Here is a 23258-nt window from a genome sequence, read left to right as displayed (position 1 = left end):
TTTGTGTTTTAAAAATTGTGATGTGGGTGTTTTGGTGTATGTGTGGTGTGGTATGTGTGGTTTGTTTGGATTTTTGAATTTTGTGGTTTTGGGCTCGGGGTTTTGTAGTTTCAGTGTTTTGTGGATTCGGTTTCATGGTCTCGAGATACTGAAATTCGATGTTTCAGTATTTCGAGATTATGAAGTGAATATATATTTTATTTTATTTTATTTATTTATTTTATTTATTTTACATTTGTTGACCGGGATAGTCCGACTGGATGCATGTCCATTTTCAGCGGAGGCCCGGGGAGAAAAGCTCCAAGGGTAAGCAGATACAGCATTACATAATACCAGCATTACATATTACAAACAGACTATTTACAGAGATTACATAAGTAAGCAAGTTAAACAAGTTCCACAGGTTACAGTTAATCCTGAACACAAGTCAGGATTAAATTAAATTACACAGTAAACTTTAGCCAGGTTTGATACATTGACATAGCCAGTTTTATATATATATATATATATATATATATATATATATATATATATATAAGTATAAGTAGGTATATGACATAGCCATATATATATATATATATATATATATATATATATATATATATATATATATATATATATATAGTAACACCTGATAACATTGGAGAATTGTGTTCTTCATGCCAAAAGTTGGATGATTTTTTTACTATTATTGGTAGTAAAACTAATCTTGCTGAAGTTTGTGCAGTTGTCACAGCTTGAAGCAGTGTTGTTACATACATTAATGACTCAACTAATAAGATGTATAATATTAGGAAAAGTGTAGCTGCAACACATTTAGGAAAGGAAGTGCCCACTGCTAGTAAGGACCTCTCAACCCCTATTAAACATGATGCTACAGATAGCAACTTTGGAATTCAGAAAACAGGTATATAGCAATCTGAAGATTCACAGCATATAGAAGAAAACTATAAGAAAGAAGTTCACAGTAAATAACTAGGAAAATATATTTGTTGTGGTCTATAATGCAATGAGAGTCTATACATAACAAAACAAGACTTCTTCTTAATGTAATACTGGAAATGATAACATTGTTGAATCACAAAACATCCAGTCTACAGAAAGTAACATACATTTTCCAACAAAATAGAAAAAAAGAAGCAAGATGCAGGCTAAAAGGAAGACATCTGAATTAAACTTGGAAGGAAAATAGAACATTACTCTAAGGAAGAAAGAAAGAAAAAGGAAACTGACTGAATTTGATAATGTCACTCAGGTTATGGAACTGCAAAACTGCAAGATAGAAATTGTATGTTTACAAATTTTGTTTCTTGCACCTAATATCTGAGAGGCATTATCTTAGCATACATTGCAAAATGGCCAGATTTAGCAGAAGATTCTACTCCCTGGCCACCAGACTACTAAACTCCAATAGCAACTTGCATCTTGCTTGACATCAGGGACAGTAGGTATATGACGAGTGAGAAGCATATCTGCATGCAATAACCTTAAAAGTTTTTAAATACACTGTGCAATTAATCTAACAGAGCATAATCTTATTTCTGTGGTAAAACAGTATCCTCTGCAATAAGTAACAGCTGTGAAATTGTTGTACAATATATATTGTGTTTCCTTAGACTAGTGCCAACAGAAACCTGTGCAATAAGAAGTAGCTCTGGAATTTTGCGGAATAAATGCCATATCTCTTTAGCTTAGTAAATGTCTGCTGATATGTAAAACATAAGTATTATGTAGCAGGAATGTTCAAATGTAGTAATGTGATATGTTGTATGTTAGATGTTTGCACATAGAGCATGGAGTAATTAATTTCTTTCAGTTGCACTTGTTGTGGAGTCTGAATGACAACGTTTACTTGGACAAATGCTCTTAGTGGTGAAAGCAATGAGATTGATAAGTAATGGTGAGGAAGATAATTCCTTTATAACAACTGAAAGAGCAGACATTACTGAATTAAAAGTGGCAGATTTTTCAGATCTGCTCAGAAATTATATACTAGTAACTGGATATTCAGTTACTCAAGGAATGGATACTCACATTTGCAGAGAAAATAAGGATAACGGACATTGAATAGTGTTATGCCTGCCATTAACAAAAATACAATAAGTGAGTGGAACATTAAACTGCCTTAACGAAAGGAAGTATAGAGCTGTTTTCATCAATGTTGGTTCAAATTACTTCATTTGTGAGAACATGCTGACTATTAGTAAAGAACCTACAGCCCTCTTAGATAACAGTTTGTACATGTATTATGATGCATTTTACACACATCATATATTAAAGGAGAGTCGGGTGAGCATGAACGAAAATCATTTTGGGGTGAATACTAATATTTAAAAAATACCCTTAAAAAGTGAGAATGTGTACAACATCCATGCCTAATTTTGCATTTACATGGATTTTAACAGTATGGAGTCCACTTGTCAAGACAAAAGTAGAGAATTTTTGCAGCAGATATATATTACAATATTGCCTAACACAAGACAGAATTTTTCTACATCAGAAAATTAATGGTTTACAGTTGACCATAACATCCATGTAGCATTAACTAGGACAGTGTGACCCCACATATTCCGACCCAGTAAGCAGCATCCATAGCTGCACTCACTTACTTATGAAGCAGCATTCCACCACTCACTTCATTTACTATTTATTGAATTACACATCCAAACAAATGAGCAGCTTATCTCCGCTCGCTTATTTTATTTATCAAGCAGCGTCCAACCACTCATTTTCCTTTCCTAACTCATTGAACTGAACATTCAACACCAGAAGAGGAATAGGAGAGGGCAAGCCTGCCCTTCTTCATCATCCTACCCAGACTGATAAATAACCACAATCCCCACTATTTCACCACAAAAAAGGGGAGGGAGGGTGGGTAGCAAGCTCATGCCAAAATGTGATTCCTTCCCCACTTACTCTTGCCTAAACCCCTTAAGCCCCTCCCTACCCTTACCTCACTTCCTCCCAGATGTCCCTCATTCCATTTAACCCTTTCATCTCCCTATCGCCTTAATTCTTGTGACTATATTTATCTGACCCCACCTGAAGATGTCCCAGGACAAACTGGTCTGTTACCAAACCTCATTTGTCCCAGTCCCCTTCAATGAACACATCACACCAAATGACATTTGACGACCTTTATTAAACTTCCATAAACATAATTTTGTTAACCAATATTTAATAATTACTTCCAGCACATAGTATAGTTGAGCATAACATCCATGTAGTGTTAACTAGGACAATGTGACCCACTCATCCTGACCCAATAAGCAGTGTCCATATCTTCACTTGCTTACTTATGAAGCAGCATACCACCACTCACTTCGTTTACCATTTATTGAAATATGTATCCAACCAAATAAGCAGCTTACCTCTGCTCACTTATTTTACTTATCAGGCAGTGTCCAACTGCTCACTTACGTTTCCCAACTCATAGAACTGAACATCCAACACCAGTGGGGGAATAGAAGAGGGCAAGCCTGCCCCTCTTCTCCATCCACCAGCCTGACTAGGCTGCTCCCCCTCTCTCTCTGACCAAACTCCCAACAGCCTAACCACCATTAAAAGGCATTAAACCAAACATCATTTGGTGTACTCCATCCTCTCTAACCAAACAGGATCCATGTCATCACCTCCCAATGGGCTATCACATAAGTAACAAAAATAGCCAGTTATCCAAATAAAGGAAGAACCAGTGCGAATATATACCAATAAACACTCAAAAGCACTAAAGGAGTTCAAAACACCGGTCAGCCCAGTTATACTCACAAGCGTTTATTTGTAGAACAATAAAAAGCGTTAAACGCCAACTGAAACAAAGCATTTTTCGTCTGAACTTCAGACTTCATCAGACATCGGTTATAACAATTAAACAATTAACCAATGAACATATATAGACAAACCCATTCAAAAAAGTCCAATAAAATCCACAAGTTCATGAATAATTTATCAATGTCGTATAGAATGGAGCAAAGTACATATATAACCATATTATGTTTAAAATACATGGGAAATAGATATCCCAATGTGAAAATAATGAATGTGTTGATAAATATATTAATTTTATAATATAAAAATGTATCAAATGTATAAAAATGTTAAAAAATTTACGAAAGTAGGAAAGTTAAAAAATTTTGGATACTAACTCTGTTGAATAACTGTGCACCTATATACAAAAACTAGTACAACACCCCCCTCTAGTGGTCTATCTAAGAAGTACAAAACCCTAAACAATGGAATTTTCCTTGATGTAATACTTTAAAATTATATACAATTACAGTTGATAAATAACATGAATATGTCTCATAAAAATGTTCAATTAATAATCCTCAAAAATCTATTAAATGAACCTCCAAAAGTACATAAAACTTTGAGTGTTTAAAAATTGCCAGTTGCATAAACAGCCGAAAACAAACCACTGATCCGTCTCCAGTGCTAAAGTAACAAAGCATAACCTCATAACCTAGCATAACCACTGTATATGACCTAAATACTCACCTACCTAACACCCAGTAGAAGCTTTGCAATGATTCCCAGGTCATTACCAGCCAAATGGACAGCCAAACACTAAGCCCACTGCCACTTGAAACCACACAGATGCAATTGCCTACCTTCATGTGCAATGTTCAGCCCCATTTTACCACCCAGTGAATATAATAACCAAGTGAGATATCTTTCAAAATTCAATTTACTAACAATCCTGCCATCACACTAACTAACCATTATAAGCAAAAAGACATTTAAAAGAGCAACATGGCATTTAGCAGCATGACCACCACAAATCATACCACTTCTAAATTAAATGAAAATGAACCCTAAGCCCCAACCACTCCAACTGAACCTCCTACATCAGCTTAACATGAAAAACTCCAAATATTCAGCATCCCCTTAGTCATCCTTATTTCCATCCAAGAAGCCACCAACCCATCCCCCCAAGTAATATCCCCCAAACCAAACATCACATGCCTCATTTATCAATAAATGGAAATCCCCATCAATCTCCCTATCCATTTGCCAATAGGCCTGACCAGGCTGATTCCCAGGTAAACACATATCAAATGCACCACAAAACACTAACCAAAGCAATGCAAAACTATACAAGCACAATATACCACCAGAAACCTAAAATATCCAATGTCACCAAAACAAACAAGGTCAGTAACATGCTGACATGCCTAGCTGCAGCCTCTTTATCCACCCAGTGGATATATTAATGACCATCATGAGATTTCCTTTCCTAATGGATCAATTGCCTAGTAATCCCACCAACATGCCCACTATCCATTATAAATGAAGATAAAATGTGGCAACCAGACCACCCTGTTATTGACATCTATACATCCATGGAGCAGTAACTGCACAAACTGTAGGCCAAATGACCCTGCATATACCAATCCCAACCCTAGTACCCAATTTTAGTTTGACAATAGGCAATCTTAGCCAATCTTCACAGTATCCCACCTACACTTCCAGTATATGAGCAACTATCCAGGGTTTAGTAAATTAACCTAACCCTGTCACCCATAAAATTGCAGTAATTGCAGCTATATCGAAATGGACCCCATTCACCCCTGACTTCCTCTGCAAAACTATGATGCCTGCTAAATGAAACCAACTTCAAAATTCAACATCCCTTCTCCAGCTGTCTAACCTTTTTGACGGACAAGCCAAAAACCAAACCCCCCTCAAAAATATGGTCAACCCTCCTGTCACATTTACAAACCAGTGCAAATCCCTGTGAACAATGTGATGCTTCTACCAAAACTTGACATCCTTAATCCACTACTTATCCTTGGCTTTCCCCAATAAAGCTTTCATTCCAATGTGTCACCTTCCCATTATATAATTAAACAAACCTTAAACATCTGTTAGGAGATCCAAAACCATGCTTTGCTTAATCCTTATAACTTCAACCTAGACACTGACACCTATTTCCTACATATCCCCAACACTTGCATACTTGCAAACCATATCAATTCTTGACGGATGCACCTATAACATATAACCTCCTATCAGTCCAAGGCCTAAGTCTGATTAAACAATGAAAACCAAACCCCATGCCTTCTCCTTCACACACACACACACACACACACACACACACACACACACACACACACACACACACACACACACACACACACATATACCTTGTACTGCTCTGCCTTCCCTTCGTGCAGTCTTAAAGCCCCACCTATTACTACCTACTTCAATGGGAACCATTGCTAACGCCTAAACTCAAGTCGATCTACAATGCCCACCAAAATATGACCCAACCTCCTTATTATTGTGACTCCACCCCACAGATGGACAACCCCATGCCTGCTTGCCCAGCCCTTGACATACCTCATAGGATCATAGGTAGTTACTAGGGTATTGGCCCTGAGGCCCTTACAAGCCTAGCCAAGAATTTAGCTCATGTTCCAACAAGTCAGCATCCTATGCCACTGTCCAGCAGGGACACAGATGGAATCCCAGGGGTATATTTTCTGTTCCTCATCCAGTTATCCAGGTTGCACTTAAAAAGGGTTAATGAGGTACTTTGCTTGACATGGAGAGGGAGTCTATTCCACAAAAGGGGGAGTGCTTGGGACACAAATCTGTCCTGCCAAAAATTCCGATTGATGTCACAGACCAGGTTGAGGTCATGCGTGCAGGTTACTCGAGTGGAGCTTGATTTACAGATATACAGCAGTCCCATCAAGGCAGGATCTGAAATTGTTTTGTATGCCAGACAGAGGTCACCTCTGAGGAGTCTGTAGGAGACTGAATAGAGGGACAGGGCCTTTAGCGTATCTGTGTAGGGTACATGTTTGAGGCCCTGGATTCTCCTGGTGAGGAACCTCTGTGGTCTTTCCAGCTGCTGCATGTGCTTTGTGAGGTACATTCCAAAAGGGGCATTGTATTCAATAATTGGTCTTATAAGGAAAGAATACAGGGATGTTATGACCACCTTATCTCTGGATGATATACCCTTAGTAATGAGGTGGGCCATGTAGAAAACTCTCCATACAACAGAGGCAATATGGTGGTCAAAAGTCAGTTTGCTATCAACCTGGGTGCCCACATCTCTCACAACTGATTCCATGCTTAGGACCTTATTATCAATGTGATAATTTATGGGGACATCTCTCCCCAAACAAGATGATTATGCATTTTTTGGCATTCAGTTTGAGGCCATGTTTTTGGCACCAGTCATTTCTTTGGGTGAGACCCTATTGGAGGATGTTGACATCACTAGGGGAATTGATGACAGCACCCAGCTTGCAGTCATCTGCAAACATGGTCAGCCATAGCCCGCTGGTTTTGGCTTGCACCTTAGAAAAGTATATCCCAAACAGCAGAGACAACAAGACCAATCCCTGGGGTACACCGCTCATTATGGGTATACTGCTTGAGGTGGCTTCCCCTATTTTGAATTGGTGGGTTCTATCATTTAGCCAGTTTACTACCCATCTGGTAACATATGGATTGATGCCTACTTGAGAGAGTTTATCTATTATACCTGAGTGGGGAATAGTATTGAAGGCTTAGGCCAGGTCAAGATAGGCGGTGTGCACCATCTTCCCCTTGTCCATGGCCTTGGTGACTGTTTCAAAGAAGTCGACCAAATTTAACAGCATGACCTCCCCTTGATGGAACCAAACTGTGTAGTATCGAGTGTCTGGAGGTTGCCAATGTCCCTGTTAATGAGGTCCATGATAATCCACTCCATGGTCTTGCAGACTAAGCTAGTTAGGCTGATGGGTCTATAATTTCCTGGATCGGTGGATGCTCCATCTTTGTGCAAAGGGATGACAGTGGCTGTCCTCCTCTTAGCTGGAATGAAGCTAGTACTCAGGCTTTGGTTGAATAGAGTGCCTAATAGTGCTGCAAGTTCCTGCTTGAGTTCATGTAGGATGCAGCCTGGGATGTTATCGTGTCACATGGAGATAAGGGGAGGAGGGCAGGTACTGGAGATGTCCTGTTTTACTAACTGGGGGGACAGAGTGGTGGAGTTTTCACTGCACCTGTCTGCCAGCAGGTTGGCTATATCTACAGCGTTTGTGTATGTGGTGTCCCTGACCATCAGTTCTGAGCAGATCTGGGTGCTTCCCTTAAAACTGCAGACATATGTGAAGAAGGCCTTATTGATAGTCTTTAGTAGATGTGGACAGTTTGGACTCAAAGCTTGCTTTGGAGGATTTCACTAGTGCTCTTATTTGATTGTTCAGCCTAAGGATAAACTATTTCCAATTAGGCACCTGCTCCTTCTTGGTCCTGGACAGCAATTTTTCCTTTTATTATAGAGTTTGTTTTATTGCAGATGTCCACCAGACAGGTTTACTCTTCCTTGAAGAGGATGATTAATAAGGTGATTGACTTACGACTTCATTGTGCACCATTCCAGTGGCAGGAACATCCAACCCCTCATCATGAGTCATGTTTCAAATCCACTTCTTTCAGGCCACTGCATAATGCCTTCTGCACTTCCCCCACCTGTGACCTCACTGTCTACCACTCCAGCAGCAGAAACATCCACTTTGCATTTCCTCATCTGCAGCCTCATTGCAATCTGTAAAAGAAAATAAAACTGTAAATCCTCTACACACGCATAAACCAAAACTTCTTAATGCCATTAGGCGCTGATGAGGGCTTGTCTCATTTATTAACTGCATGAAAAGTGCTCCCAACTCCAGTATGCGACACCACAATGAAGCTTAAGGTACTTTAACAAAGTTAAACGTAAAATTTCTTCACCCATCCCATAGCAACGATATAACCAATATGAGTGGTCAGTAAACAGAATCATTTGATTAAAAAACTTATTCTATAAATAGAAGTATCACATTTTACCCATCCTATGAGCTTCATCAATGAAGTTGTTAGCCAGTAATCAGGTAAAAGAAAATTACACCACTCTCTACTTCTGTCAGTACAACCAAATACAGCAGCTGCGACAGCATATGCTGCAATGGCGGCCTTAACATACCTAACCCCCATAATATTACTAAACTTATCGAGTCTTAAGTAATAAGCATGCACATAGTGACAGCACCACCACCACATAAAACCACCATCTTCACTCAACCATTCAGTCACACAAGAGGCAAACACACACAAACCCCTAAACACATTATCACTATGCCTCCCCTTTAACATCTACAGTAAGCTTCCTGACAAATCTGGGGATTCAGTTCAAGAACCCTCCCACTTTAAGAAAGTGACTCAAATATGAGAGGACACAGTCTACCCATTCTGCCATTTCTGAGCAGAATCAAATGACTATCTCCTGCAAACAGTAGCAAAAGTGAAAGTCAGTCATAACTACTTCATAGAACAACACATCCTGCCAAAACTATAAATCACTGACAACTTTTCTAACTACTGGCTTAATGAGACAGCTAAAGACAGGTTATACAGGCATCTAGAGTACACTAAAGGCAAGATAAAACACCTGCTAGTAAGACCATTATGAATATTTATGACAGACTGGTATCTCCTAAACAAAAGACATTATGGGAAAATTTACAAGGATTTGGTCCATTGCAAATAATAACTGGGAATGAAATAACTGTGTGAGATATGAAGGTCAAGAATTCATGAAAAGAGAAAAAAAAGGTGTGAAAGAGACTTTAAATGCTAAGGATTACAGAATGTGGAACAATTTCACGAGAATGAGCCATAGATGATATGCATTGCCATTACAACAATAGTAGTTTAGATGGTAAGAGAATGGATGTGCTGTCATTGGAAGGAAGAGACAGCAGAGACTGTGACACATATTCAAAATGTGGAAAAGTAACACAGCTTTTGGACAGATTAATGTTAATGGTTAAAGTAGGACCCACAGTCCACTGCTCTAAATGATCTTGTTGCTAGTCTGCTAACATATTTACCTCCAAAACTTTATCCATGTCATTTTTAAACAATTGCTCAGCTGAAGTAGGTAATACAGTATTTTTTTTTGTTAACACCACTAATCATTGGATAGGGCAGTTATTCCTTTTACTACATGACTATAGTAAACTGCTAACATTACAATATCTGATCACGTAGCAGTACCATATTCCTCAATCTCTCAGAACAAGAAGTCTGGACCTAACAAGAAATCAGCTTGGGGCAAAGGACCAACTAGGGACAGTGTAAATATTGCTCTTACAGACTTCAAAAGTTGATAAAATAACAGGTTTTCCTTAGCATGAATTTCCGGAAGTGTACGATGTGTGAATTTCAAATGCCGGTCATTATTTTCTAACTTCACCTTAATGATTTATCACTAATTTTCCAGAAAACCACAATTTTATGGAGAACAAACTGACTTACAAGGCAAGATCTCCTTCGGAGCTGTAGAAAATGTTCAGCTCTCCCCTCAATGGTCACTGTGCATGCATGAAGCAGCCTATGCAGTCAGGTGCCTCACTGCTACACAAATGGGTGAAGGGAACACAAAAGGAAACCTCTAAGACTGCATAGTCCACCAGGAAATCCCGCACTGCAAGCCAAACTCAGAACTGTCTAAAATCTGGACAGGTGAGAGTTACTCATACCCACTTCCACCCCTGCAAAAGAACTCCTCCAGTCACTGTGTGACACCCCAACAACCTGCCAAAATACACTGCCATACACACAACCCATGCCGCTCCAACCATGTTCACCAGCTCCACTGTCAAGCTTGCACCGATTAATTAAAGAAGTTAAAGCAATTGAAATCATCCCAGTGATTTATCAGAACATCCTGGATTTTATAAGAAACAGATCAAAATATGAAAATCTCCCTGACTGAGCATCATATCTTTGAAGGTAAGAAAGGAATGCAGAGAAGTATAAAAACTGTAAAACAAATGCAAGTACAGAAGCTAAAATTACAGAGCCGTTCACCTGGCTTGTTGAGCAACTGCCTTTTGACTCCAATACTCCGATCACTGCCTCGACCCGCCGGTAAACCATAACTCCACAAGGAGCAGATATAAACACAAGCCAGATATCCAGACATTCTGAACTGGGCCCTTTGAAATATTGCTCTTATACCTTAAAATGTGAATGTACAACAAGTTTGCATTAGCATGAAAATCCTGAAGGCACGGTTCATTTTAAACCTCCAAAAATAAACTTACTGTAACCCAAATTAATGTTATGATTTATAATAAGGGATACTGCCCCAGCAAATCCAGATGTCCTGAGAATGTGTGCACTTGGGAGGTATAACCCAGTGACATCCAATGACTCCAAAATACTCCCAACCTCTCTTCCACAGCCATTACTGCTTAATGAGCATGCATAGCACCCAACTGTTGCTAGCCATCTTAGCCTTCGAAAACGTGCTTCACCTGACTCCACAAAATTAGGTGAAATAACTCAGTGAACCAATAGCTACCACTGACACTAGGAACTTTAGGAGGTTAGCGAACAACTATATAAAAGTTTCCCTCATCTCCTGTACGTAATGACATACCACTGCCTGATACACTACCATTAGTTGCCTCCCTTGAATGTCAACAAGTGGATCAGATGAGAGTGACTGTTAAATATTGCTCCTATAATCGGTGAACAGAGCTGTCAGGCATGCCATTTATTTTTAAATATTGACCATTGAAAGGTATAACGTGCCATGAAGTTGTTCCCAGAGAATTCTGCCCACACATCTGCAGCTAGCAACCATTTTTTGAGAGTGAAAGCACCTTACCATAAAATGTACTGCTCAGATGAATGTTACCAAAACACCACACCACACGGAATAAGTATCATACCCCCACCACCACCGACATCACTTAAGCTATGCTGCTGTCATAAACTGCCTTTGCTTAACCACCTCAATGCACTCATATCCTCAATACTAACTTAAACAAAAACAAAATAACTTTCTTCCACCACCACCCCCCCCAGGAAGGAAGGAAACAGAAGGAAAAGGAAAGATTGTCATTAATACCAACCTATTTAATCCCATACTGTGGCTCAAATCACCCCATCAATTAAATACAAGGAAACATATTAATGTTCAACTTAAGATTAGACTTAGAGCCCCAAAATAGTGACAGCCCCATTAGGACTATAAAATATTGAACACCTAGTATTAGCGAAAGGAAGGAAAATACTGTACCACCATACTCACCTCATTCTTTGTAGCAATACTAACCCTAGGCCTACCTGACTAGCAAGGTTCTTACAGGTTGTCATGGATGTAATCCTGCTCTGTAGCAACTTCACATCAAAATGTGATTCATCCCAGTTACACTCGCCTAAACCCCTTAAGCCCCTCTCTTCCTTTACCTCACTTCCTTCTAAACATCCCTCATTCCATTTAACCCTTTCATCTCCTCACTCACTTAATTCCTGCTACTATATTTATCTGACCCCACCGGAAGATGTGCTGTGACAAATTGGACTGTTAACAAACCTCAAAAATCAAACTTAGAATTATCTGGGCTGGTTGTTAATGTTAAGAGATTCAGTAATAAAGTTTCTCTAGTGGAAAATTTCATAAAAGGTTCATATAAGGTTGGTGTTGCTGTTGTTTGTGAAATATTTTAAAAATAATGACTGGGAACCAGACCTGTCAGTGTATAGATGTATTTTTCCTTCAACAAACATTTAACAAAACATCAGGTGGATTTGTTATATGCAACAAACATTTAACAAAACACCAGGTGGATTTGTTATAATGAGGATAGTTATGACACCTGTAATTACTACTTCTTTGATGTTAACACTAATACTGTAGATTGTACAATGGTTTACATTAACAATCTCGAGTACAGGTTAGACAAAAATAGGAATGTCGACTAATAGTTGGATGATTCCGCTTTGTCTAACCTGCATAAGTGTGACTGTTCCTTTTCATAAATGTCACAGTGCATTTGCAAACCTTTTTTCAGTTTCATGAGCACAGATTGTGGTAAAGTGGGGATCATGAAATTACTCTTTTCCTCACTGTAGTGCGATCTCGGAGTTGGAATATATTATTTGTAGGGTGTGTGGTGGGTGCAGCCCCCCACATGGCGGGTGTAGGGGGGGCTTGCCCTCCTGCAAAAATGTTTATTTCTGCTTTGTGCAGTGCATATGTACTGCCTCAAGGTGTAACATTAGGTGGTGGTGGTGGTGTGTGTAATGCAGGAATATAGGTACTATGTCGAATAATGTTAAGTTTTCGAACCGGCATTATATTCGACATAGTGCCTGTGTTCCTGTTTTGATTTTCAGAGATATGATTCGCGATAATGACTGGATTTTATTCCGGTTTTCGCAATTTCAATAGTTAACCTTGTGTAACTATGACAACAAAAACCCTGGAACAGATTATAAATATTGGAGTGTATAGAGAACCAAAATCAAGTATTGATGACCTAGTGGAATTTGTACATTTCTTGCACAAAATTCATGAGGGAAAATAAAAGAAGCCAGGGCCATGAATATACCAGAAATATAATGGAATAATATTTATTCTGTAACATCAATAAGGAAACTTATTACAATGAATGTTCAAGATCAACAATTGATGTGATTTATAAAGAAACATATTAGGGAATGGAATGTTCTGGATATTGTTTGTGTTTCTCAAGAGATGAATGTCATTTCATGTCAAGTTATAACACCTCTGATGTGCAGATATCATAAAGGGTAAATTACTGATAGATAATTCTGCCAAACTGAAATGTAAATCAATGCATAAAAGAATTAAAATAGGCTGCATGTTAGCAAAACAGTCATTAAGTAAAATTAGCTGGAGATATGCACTAATTGGAAAGATAGCAGAAGGAATGTGGCAAGCTTTGGAAATTGAATGCAAAAAATCAAAAAAGTGCTTAACATTAGGATCTAGGCACACAAGATTGCAAGAATATGTTTCCTTACTAACAAGATGCTTAATTAAGATGACAGATGCAAATCTAAGAAATGGAAACAAGGTTAAACTATAACTTTGAAAAATTAAATAAACAAAGTGGACAGACAAAGTAAATGTAGTGTAAGAGAAGAGCAGGTATGATCTGAAAAAAAGTGTGTAAAGATACTGAGCATACTAGGAAGCTATTTCGTGGCTGTATAAGATCTGCTAGGAGTAAAGACAGATTGATAAACTGCCTAAATTCAAAATGTTATTGTCAAACACAGAAGATTGTAGATATGTTTATAAAATCCTATGCAAAAAAGTTTGCCTCCACAAAGAAGGAGCTGGTTTGTGCTAACAATATCCAAATAACATCAGATACTGAAATTAATTAGATTATTTTGAAAATGTACTGTGCAAACTAGATTCAAATGAAGAACAGGGTGGAGGTAGACCTTGTAATAATGACCTGAGAACACTTTAACTTGAACTCACAGTACCATTATGTTCGTTATTCACTGGGTCATTTAAATATGCAGAGATTCTTCAAGATTACAGATACGCACTTTTTAAACCCATGTTTAAGGGGAAATGGGAATATGACATACCCAGCATCAAACAGACCCATAAGTTTACATTCTTGTGGGAAAATAATTAAGAAAGTTATTTTGATAACCCGTTGTCAGAATTGGAAAGGTTGAGACTTAAAAGTATATAGCAACATGCATAGTTTGAAAATATCTCTATATCTACCTGTAACATGACATTCTATGATAATATAATACAATAACAGCTATAAATGAAAACTTGTGCTGATCAATAAATCTGAACAATTATATAATGTAATATCAATAAGATGGATAGCAGCTTGACTTACAAATATGTCATGGCAAGTATCATACAGTAAATGCAGGTGAAATTCTAAGTTAGTGTCCCACAAGGCTCTCTCCTAGGCCAATACATGTTTAGGTTGAATCTATTTGAGATATATTTTTCATCTGATGTGTCCTACTGTCTTTATTGCAGATGATATGAAAATAGGCAAACTGATTACATGTCTTACAGATAGGGTATGTCTGGAAAATTACTTGAATAAATTGATAATTTGGACAAGAACAGTATTCTGATAAATGCATCAAAAACTAAGCATATGCACTTTGGGAGCTATAGCTTGAATGGTCAACATTTAAGATATTTAAAAACCTGGGTATATGGGTTGACCCAGCTTTGAGTTTTTCTGATCATATCAGTCAATTATTCAAAGATAGTTACAAAACTACAGGCTGTATAAAAAGATTTGTAAAGTCTAGGAAATCAGAAATGACTTAATCATTGTTGTAAGATATATCGGGCCCAGACTAGAATAGGGAATAGTAATATGGAAACATTATAAGAAAACTAGCATGAGTAAATTGGAATGAATACAGTGGAAATGTACCATGGGCACTCATGCATTTAAACATTTATGTTACTATGAAAAATAAAAATATCTGAATTTATACAGTGTTTAATATAGATACTTTAGAGGAGTCCTTATTCAGGTATAAAGGGCATTTAAAGACAACTACCTCTTGGAATGTTTAGGGTTATCAAACCCCAGGATTCAGGAAGCAGCCATGCAGGAATAAGTTATTCCTCCATGACAGGGACCATTTCTGTACAGCACGGCATCACACCTTGCATATTCATGAAGGCGCACTGCCTTTGCTGTTAAACAGACACAGAGCTGTGTACAAGTGCAGGGGGGGTGTCTGAGAGCAGAGATCTCACAATACACATGCCTCTGTACTCCAGAATTGCCTTTCAGAAATTAAAAATGAGCGAGAATGCTCATAACACCCCCAACCCATCATGAAAACAAAAATCAGTGGTCAAAGGTATAAGGGACAATCATCCATACCAAGCCAAAAGTTATTTAAGATAACACAGGCAGCATAAGCATAGCGCACACCTCCCAGCTCATTAGGGTAAGTAATGTGGACAAAGCCAAAAGAAACAATTGTCCAGCAAAACATAAAGCTGATAAGATAACAGGTTTAGCATTAACAGGGATATTCTGAAGGGTATAGATAAAATAACACAACAAAACTTTTTTTTTTTTTTTTTTATAAATGTAATAAAGTTTAAGCGTAGCTGTGTGGGTGTTCCCATTGCTTAGCTACACTTAGTCCAGCTTAAACAGCACAACAAGTTAAATAGTAAGAGACATCTAACACAAGCAGTATTGCAACAGTGTAGTGGTTCGAGCATACACTTTGTGAGCAGCCATTCCTGGTTTGAGCCTCACTGTAACCAATTCACATTTTGTATGTGAAAGCAGTACATAAACAATTTTTTAGTATTACCTACTAAATAACATATATTTGTTAACTGGGGTACTGCATTAGGTACAGATGTGACTTGTCACTTTAATAAAGTTGTGAAATCTCCATATAAACACAAGTGCCCCATACAGTATAGTCACATGTGAATAAATGTAATGAAAGCACATTGGGGGATGTCAGGGACAGTAAACAAATTTATAATATGTAATGAATGATGAATCAATGCCATACAGCAGATAGTCTATAAAATGAAAAATAAGCAATGCTAAGCATTGCACAGCTCTGCTTACCAGGTGTAAGCATTGTGTAAATAGGACTGCTAAGCAATGAGTAGCCCAGCTAAGTGGATTTGCCCAATGGTAAGCAGTGCTGAGCCTGTCCCTTTATGCAATGCCAACCTCAGCTAAGCAGGTTTGCCCATAGCTTAGCTTAGCTCAGCATATTCAAAGCCACTCAATCACAGCAAAGGGTGGGAAATTGGATGTATTTAAACCCCACAGGCGGGAATACAGCTCATAAATGGTTGCAGCTTCCCACTGTAGGCAGGATGGCTGGAGTCGAAGAGGGATTGTGCTTCTGGGCACAGTGTTGGGGCATACAAGAGTCCAAGGTCATGGTAGGACTCCTAGTAAAAAAAAACATGATGAGAGACTGCTGCAGGGCCAGTACCAGGACTCTCAATATAAAGTGGAAACCTGGGACTGTCTCACTCATGATCTCACCAGTGCCACTGGTATCCCTCGAACTGGTGAGCAGGTCAGGCACCACTATGCCGACTTAAAGTGGAGAAAGAGAGAAGTCTTGGATGAGTGGGTCCAAGAAGCAAGGCAGAGGGGTGATGTTCCAGCAGTGTGTAAGTAGTCATACCATTACTGCTTACTAAAGTTCAGTGTGTATGTGATGGATAGGTATGCCTAAATATGTCTCTATTTATTTTACAGCTGCAGCTGAGTGGGCTGTGAATCAGGAAGCCCATGAATGAAGCCTCGAAAGGCTGCGTCATGAGGTTGGTGAGTAACAATCCTGCCTGTAGGAGTCATACCAAATAAATATAAAGTAGTAAAAAGTTAGCTGGCAGTATAAAAACTGTTGTATGGGTTGTATTGAATAAACCAGACAATATGACAGTAATAGTCCCATATAGGTCATATTTAAATAGAACTGTAACTGTCTGACAATAAAGCTCCAAATCCTGGACTGGTTGTGTCTGGCTTTTATTGTTGCATTCCCTAAATAGTAATGTTATATTAACCACTGCTACCCACACTGTGCTACATACACAAATGTGTAGGAGTGTCTGTATAAGACTGTTGCAAGTACAAGATCAGATTGTACAACCAAGAGAGACTTCGACAGAAAGCACTGAGAAGATAGACAGCAATACTCAAAACAGCACACTCTACTGTGAATTAAATTGTTTTATTTTTAGTAGACACAGCCATGGTTCGAATCCTGGGAGTGGTAGTAACCTGTATGCATAATCATGCCTCTCAACTGTACAGATTTTTCAGAACAACCAGATAATTGGCTCATATTTTCTGCCTGTTTCTCTTTCCCCCTGGCAAAGAAGTGGGATGATTTCAGAATTGTGGTCATGAAATAATGACATACATTTAATTTGCAGAACTCAAAACCTGCAGAAAATGTATATGAAAACAAATCCTGTCCTTCATGCAACTCTCCAGGTTTATGACAGAAATATTCAAAACATGTCCCTATTTGTACCCCCATTGTGTCAAGCTTTATCCAGGGTGCGTGCATTAAGAGATTGAGAGGTATGTGCATATTGAGAGGTATGTGCATAATATTAACTGGAATCTGGGAATATGTGTAGAAACAGTCAGGTAGTGTTAATGAACATTCCCTCCACAGGTCTGTTAGAAAAGAAAACTGTGCCTGCCAATAAAGATGTAAATCCTGGACTGGTAGTGCTTACTCTAGTATAGTATGGACTGACACGTAGCATGCAGTAACATCTGATATCAGAATAATACTGTTGTATCAACCACTATTTCTCACACTGTGCTACATAAAAATATGTGTAGGAATATCTGTGTAAGACTGCTGTAATTACAAGGTAAGATTGTACAACCAAGAGAGACTTAGACAGAAAACACTGAAAAGATAGACAACAACATCCAAATAGCGCACTCTATTATAACTTAAATTGTTGGACTTGTAGCAGACACAGCCATGGTTTGAATCCTGGGAGTGGTAGTAAGTTATATGCACAATCATACCTCTCAACTGTACAGAATGTCCAGACAACTGGCTCATATTTTCTGCCTGTTCCTCTGTCCCCTTGGCAAATCAGTGGGATGATCCCAAAATTGTAATAATGAAATAATGATATACATTTGATTTTCAGACCTTAAAACCTTCAGAAAATGTATATGAAAACAAATCTTGTCACTCATGCAACCCAAGTTTATGACAACAATACTCAAAACACGTCCGTATTTGTATCCCCATGTTGTCAAGCTTTGTCCATAGTGTGTGCATTACGAGATTGAGAGATATGTGCATAATATTAACTTTGAATCTGTGAATATGTGTAGAAACAGTCAGGTAGTATTAACAAACATTCCCTCCACAGGTCTAACAGGTAAGAGATGTAAGGATTTAGCTATAAGATAGTTAAAGTATACATTGGGTACAAACATACCACAGCCCAAACCAAGGCCATAGGGTATTGTAGTAATATCTGTACCTTAGTGATTAGAGCAATAATCATTAAAATTGTGAGTACTACAAGGATATATAAGTTGTTAATTGACATCTCTCACCCCCCCCCCCCACACCATATCTGCAACAATAATCTAAATACACAAATCAGTGGGTATGCTTACACAAAACCTAATGTTGGGACATATGTCCTATTGTTCAATAAATATTGAAATGTGTTTCTATTAATGTTCCATGTTGAAATATTATCATTGGTGGCCTGTTGCTATCAATGTAATATGCATGCCATTGTAATGGCCACTGTGGTTCCATATATGCATGTGTTCTGTTTTCTATGCAACTGGTCCAAATCTGGTGTTTTGAGTTAATGGGAATATCTATGCATGCTGTTATAACTAATCCTGGATTGTGTTCACTATTACTAACCTACATATGTTTTAAAACTGCAATACCATAGCACGTATGGGAAGGCCGGTCCCAGTGGACCAACCTCTCCCACCTCAACTGGTCGTGGCACCAGGTCCCAGACCTCCTGGTCTGCTGGTCCTGCACCACCTTCAGGTGGAACCTCCTCAGGGGATGGGGCTCGTTCCTCCCTGGGAGTGGGCATGGACAGGATCCTGTCCCCCAAAGTCAGGTCTAGGGAATTGTGCTTAGTGAGCTCTGAAGGGAGTTTGGAGATCTGCTACGCCAGCTTAAGGGCCACATGGCACATTTAGAGGGTCAGCCTGCCCCTTCTGCACAGCCCCCAACAGAGCCACCTTTGGGGCCATGAAGGTGCAGTGGTGACTGTCCATGGGTGGGAACCTCAGTCCCACTGTTTCAATTTGGGGGCTCATGTATTTCTGATTTCCAAACATCCCTGCCCATCCAAGGTGTTTACCCCCCACATGTGTGATATACCACCTCTGTATGCTGTCTTTTCTGTCTTCCTACCCAACCTTCCTTCCCAAATATACCTACTATTCTTCCCCAAAATCCCACTCTCAACTTAAAAAAAGGGCAATCTGTCCCCCCATCCCAAAAAAATTTTCCCCATACATAGCTGCCCATTTCGCACACGTGTCCACTGGCCACATGTAATCTGGTCTAATTGGCTTCACAACACATTATTGTTGTCCTCACCCCCTCTTTCAGGGGTTTGAGTGTCCAAATTTATCTACAAATTCAGTACATATGCCCAGCTGTTGCTGTAGAAGGAATGAACAGCTATGGACATTCCCTACACCCGTCCTGCACATCACTAGCTACTTTCCCTATTGTTTTTCCCTCTGTGTGCCCCCTTTTTCACCACTTTCCTATCACCCCTTTTTTCTTTTCTTTTAAAGAAATTAGAGCAGGAGTAAGTGGGAGTAAGCACTTTTAAGCAGCAGTAAGCGGGTTTAAGCCTGTTTGCTCGGCGGCAAGCAATGGCTACACAGATTAAGCACTGTCAAGCTAACTGTCTGTAAGCATATTTATCTGGAAGTTAGCATTGCTTACCACCACGCAAACCCACTTACAACTGCCTAAAAGTGCCTTAATTACTCTGTATCCAACAGCCATTGTTCTGTCCAGCAATAAAATAATCAGCCTTTGCAAGTCTCGAACGCAGCATCCTGCACACATAGAGATTTACCACTAAACCATTTGACCTGTACATAAACGTGATGTCTCAAACATATCATGCAGCACAGTCATTCAACTGTAGGGAAAATGTATCTATATATGTAGATTTATGTATGTATCTATATCTAGATATATCTATATATATATATATATATATATATATATAAACCAACCAACAGCATGTAAAATGCAGCCAGACTGGATAAAAACTCTAAAGACCAACGATCAAAGGATGCACTTCACCTCCAGCAAATGCGAAAATTCCTTTTCAGCACTATAAAGTGCCTTGCATTTGTTTCACATAAAGTCAGTCCACAGGAGACCAACAGATAATAAAACACATTGTCTCATTTATTTAGGCAGAGGCTCAAACTAAAAATGACTATACAACAAACAAACATAACGGATAAGCGCTTTCAGGTTAGTACATCAACCCTTCATCAGATCCATAAAATAAAAAGGCTCCAAAAACTTTTTAAAAGGCTCTGTGCCAATGGCTCATCAGTTAGTATGATCATGCCCATCTACATCATGTCGAACCCACCTTCTAAGGCTCCTTTTCCTTAATGTTGGCTGTATGGGAAAAGTATTTAGCCCAGGTTTCAGATATGCTTGTAGTTTGCCAATCAATGCATTTCTTCCTGTTCAAGTCTGCTATTGATGTCACCCCCCCCCCCCCTTTGGACATATAAACCACCTTCAAGACCCTAAAAGCAAAACTATGGTTGGGATTAGCTCTGATGTGTTTTGCTAAGGGATTTTTAAGATCTTTAAGTCTAATGTCACTAATGTGCTTGGAGAGTCTCTCCTTCATTTGTCTGATTGTTTTCCCTACATAAAACTGTTCACATCTGGAGCATGTTGCTAGGTAGACCACGTTCCTCATCGTACAGTCTGCATAAAAATTAGACACATATTTCTTCCTAGTAGTAGGGTGCACAAAACAATTGCTTGTGCAGATGAATTTGCACATTGTGCATCTCCTACACGGAAAAGTAACTTTCCTTGCTGATTCAATTCTTGGCACCAAATAGTTCTCTTTACATAAAATATTTTTCAGATTACTGGCATTTCTGTAGCTAAAACATGGTTCTTCACCCACTATTTCTCCACATTCATCATTGGATAACAGAATCTTCCAGTTCCTCTTTATTAATTTACTCACTTCATCTGTATCTGTGGTATGTGTGAGAATGATTCTCGGTCTCTTTGACCCATTGCTGACTTGCCCATGTACTGCATTCTCCTGTTTACCTTGCAGGAATGGTCTAGCTTTACTCTCCCTTTCACTCATTACTTGTATTTTATTAATTGTTACTTCCTTTTCTTTATATCCTCTCCTTTTTCGATGTTCAGACATCTCATCCATCCTATTCTTGATCGTAGCATCATTCGAATGTATACGCGACATCCTTAAGAGCTGACTTCTCATAATACTCTTATAGGTATGTCTTGGATGCATACTATTCCTTGGCAGTATGTTATTTTTCCAGCATTCTTTCCTGAATAAACTAGTTTCTATGTCACCATCCTCATTTTGCTGCATCCTTACATCCAAAAAATCCATTTGTCTCTCACTATAAATCATTGTGAACTTTAGAAAGTTTGTGCTACATTCCAAAAAGGAGTGAAATTTTTCCAATTCCATAATGCTACCTTCCCATAAGATGCATATGTCATCGACAAATCTCTGATACAGTCTAAGGTGTTTTTTCCATGGATTGTCTTGGTAAATCACTCATTCCTCCTATCGCGCCAACACTAAGCTCACATAACTGTTGGTGCATGGGGTACCCATGGCCACTCCACAAACTTGAACATATAGTCCATCATTAAATAGAAAAACATTATTGCTGAGAATCATCTCCATTAATTCACATATTACAGGGACTTGTCTCTCGGTACAAGTACCTTTATTTGGTAGAAATTCTTTCATATATCTTATTCCAAGCTCATTGGGAATACTTGTAAATAGATTCTTGATATCCATACAAACCATCATTAAACTCTTCTTTTCTTTCGGTGTGCCTATAAAATCACCAAGTTTCTCTAGATAGGCCTCAAAGTGATAGTAAGAAGGAATTCTATAATGTTACCAGAGAAGAAAGGATGGCTCCAGATGAACTGGAGAAAAACAAGGAGTTAATGATCAGACCTGCGGACAAAGGAGGATAAATAGTATTGATGGACACAAAGAGATACGTTGAAGAGGTAATGAATACACTAAGAGATGACCAATCTTACAGGAAGATGGAAAGGAAGGAAGTTGATATGATAATAAGGAGAGTGAATAGGTGCCTGGAAGATCTTAAAGAAAGAAATTTAATAACTGGAGATGTGCCTGACTATTTAATACTTGAATATCCAGTTATTCCGGTGTTTAAATGCCTCCCCAAGGTACATAAATACCCTTTAAAACCATCCATGAGACCTACTGTGGCAGGAGCAAGGTGGATAACGGAACCGGCCTCAATATATGTAGAGAACTATATCAAGAAAGAATTGGAGCATGCGCCAGTGGTTCTTAAAGACACACAGGCCTTTCTAGAGAAACTTGGTGAATTTATAGGCACACTGAAAGAAAGAAGAGTTTAATAATGGTTTGCATGGATATCAAGAATATATTTACAAGTATTCCTAATGAGCTTGGAATAAGATATATGAAAGAATTTCTACTAAACAAAGGTACTTGTACTGAGAGACAAGTCACTGTAGTATGTGAACTAATGGAGATGATTCTCAGCAATAATGTTTTTCTATTTAATGATGGACTATATATTCAAGTTTGTGGAGTGGCCATGGGTACCCCATGCGCCAAGAGTTATGCGAACTTAGTGCTG

The sequence above is a fragment of the Protopterus annectens genome, chromosome 7.part0, assembly GCF_019279795.1.
Source record: "Protopterus annectens isolate FY-2018-M chromosome 7.part0, PAN1.0, whole genome shotgun sequence".
In the NCBI taxonomy this organism is placed as follows: domain Eukaryota; kingdom Metazoa; phylum Chordata; order Ceratodontiformes; family Protopteridae; genus Protopterus; species Protopterus annectens.
The sequence above is the reverse complement of the archived record's forward strand: the minus strand, read 5'-3'. Positions refer to the sequence as shown.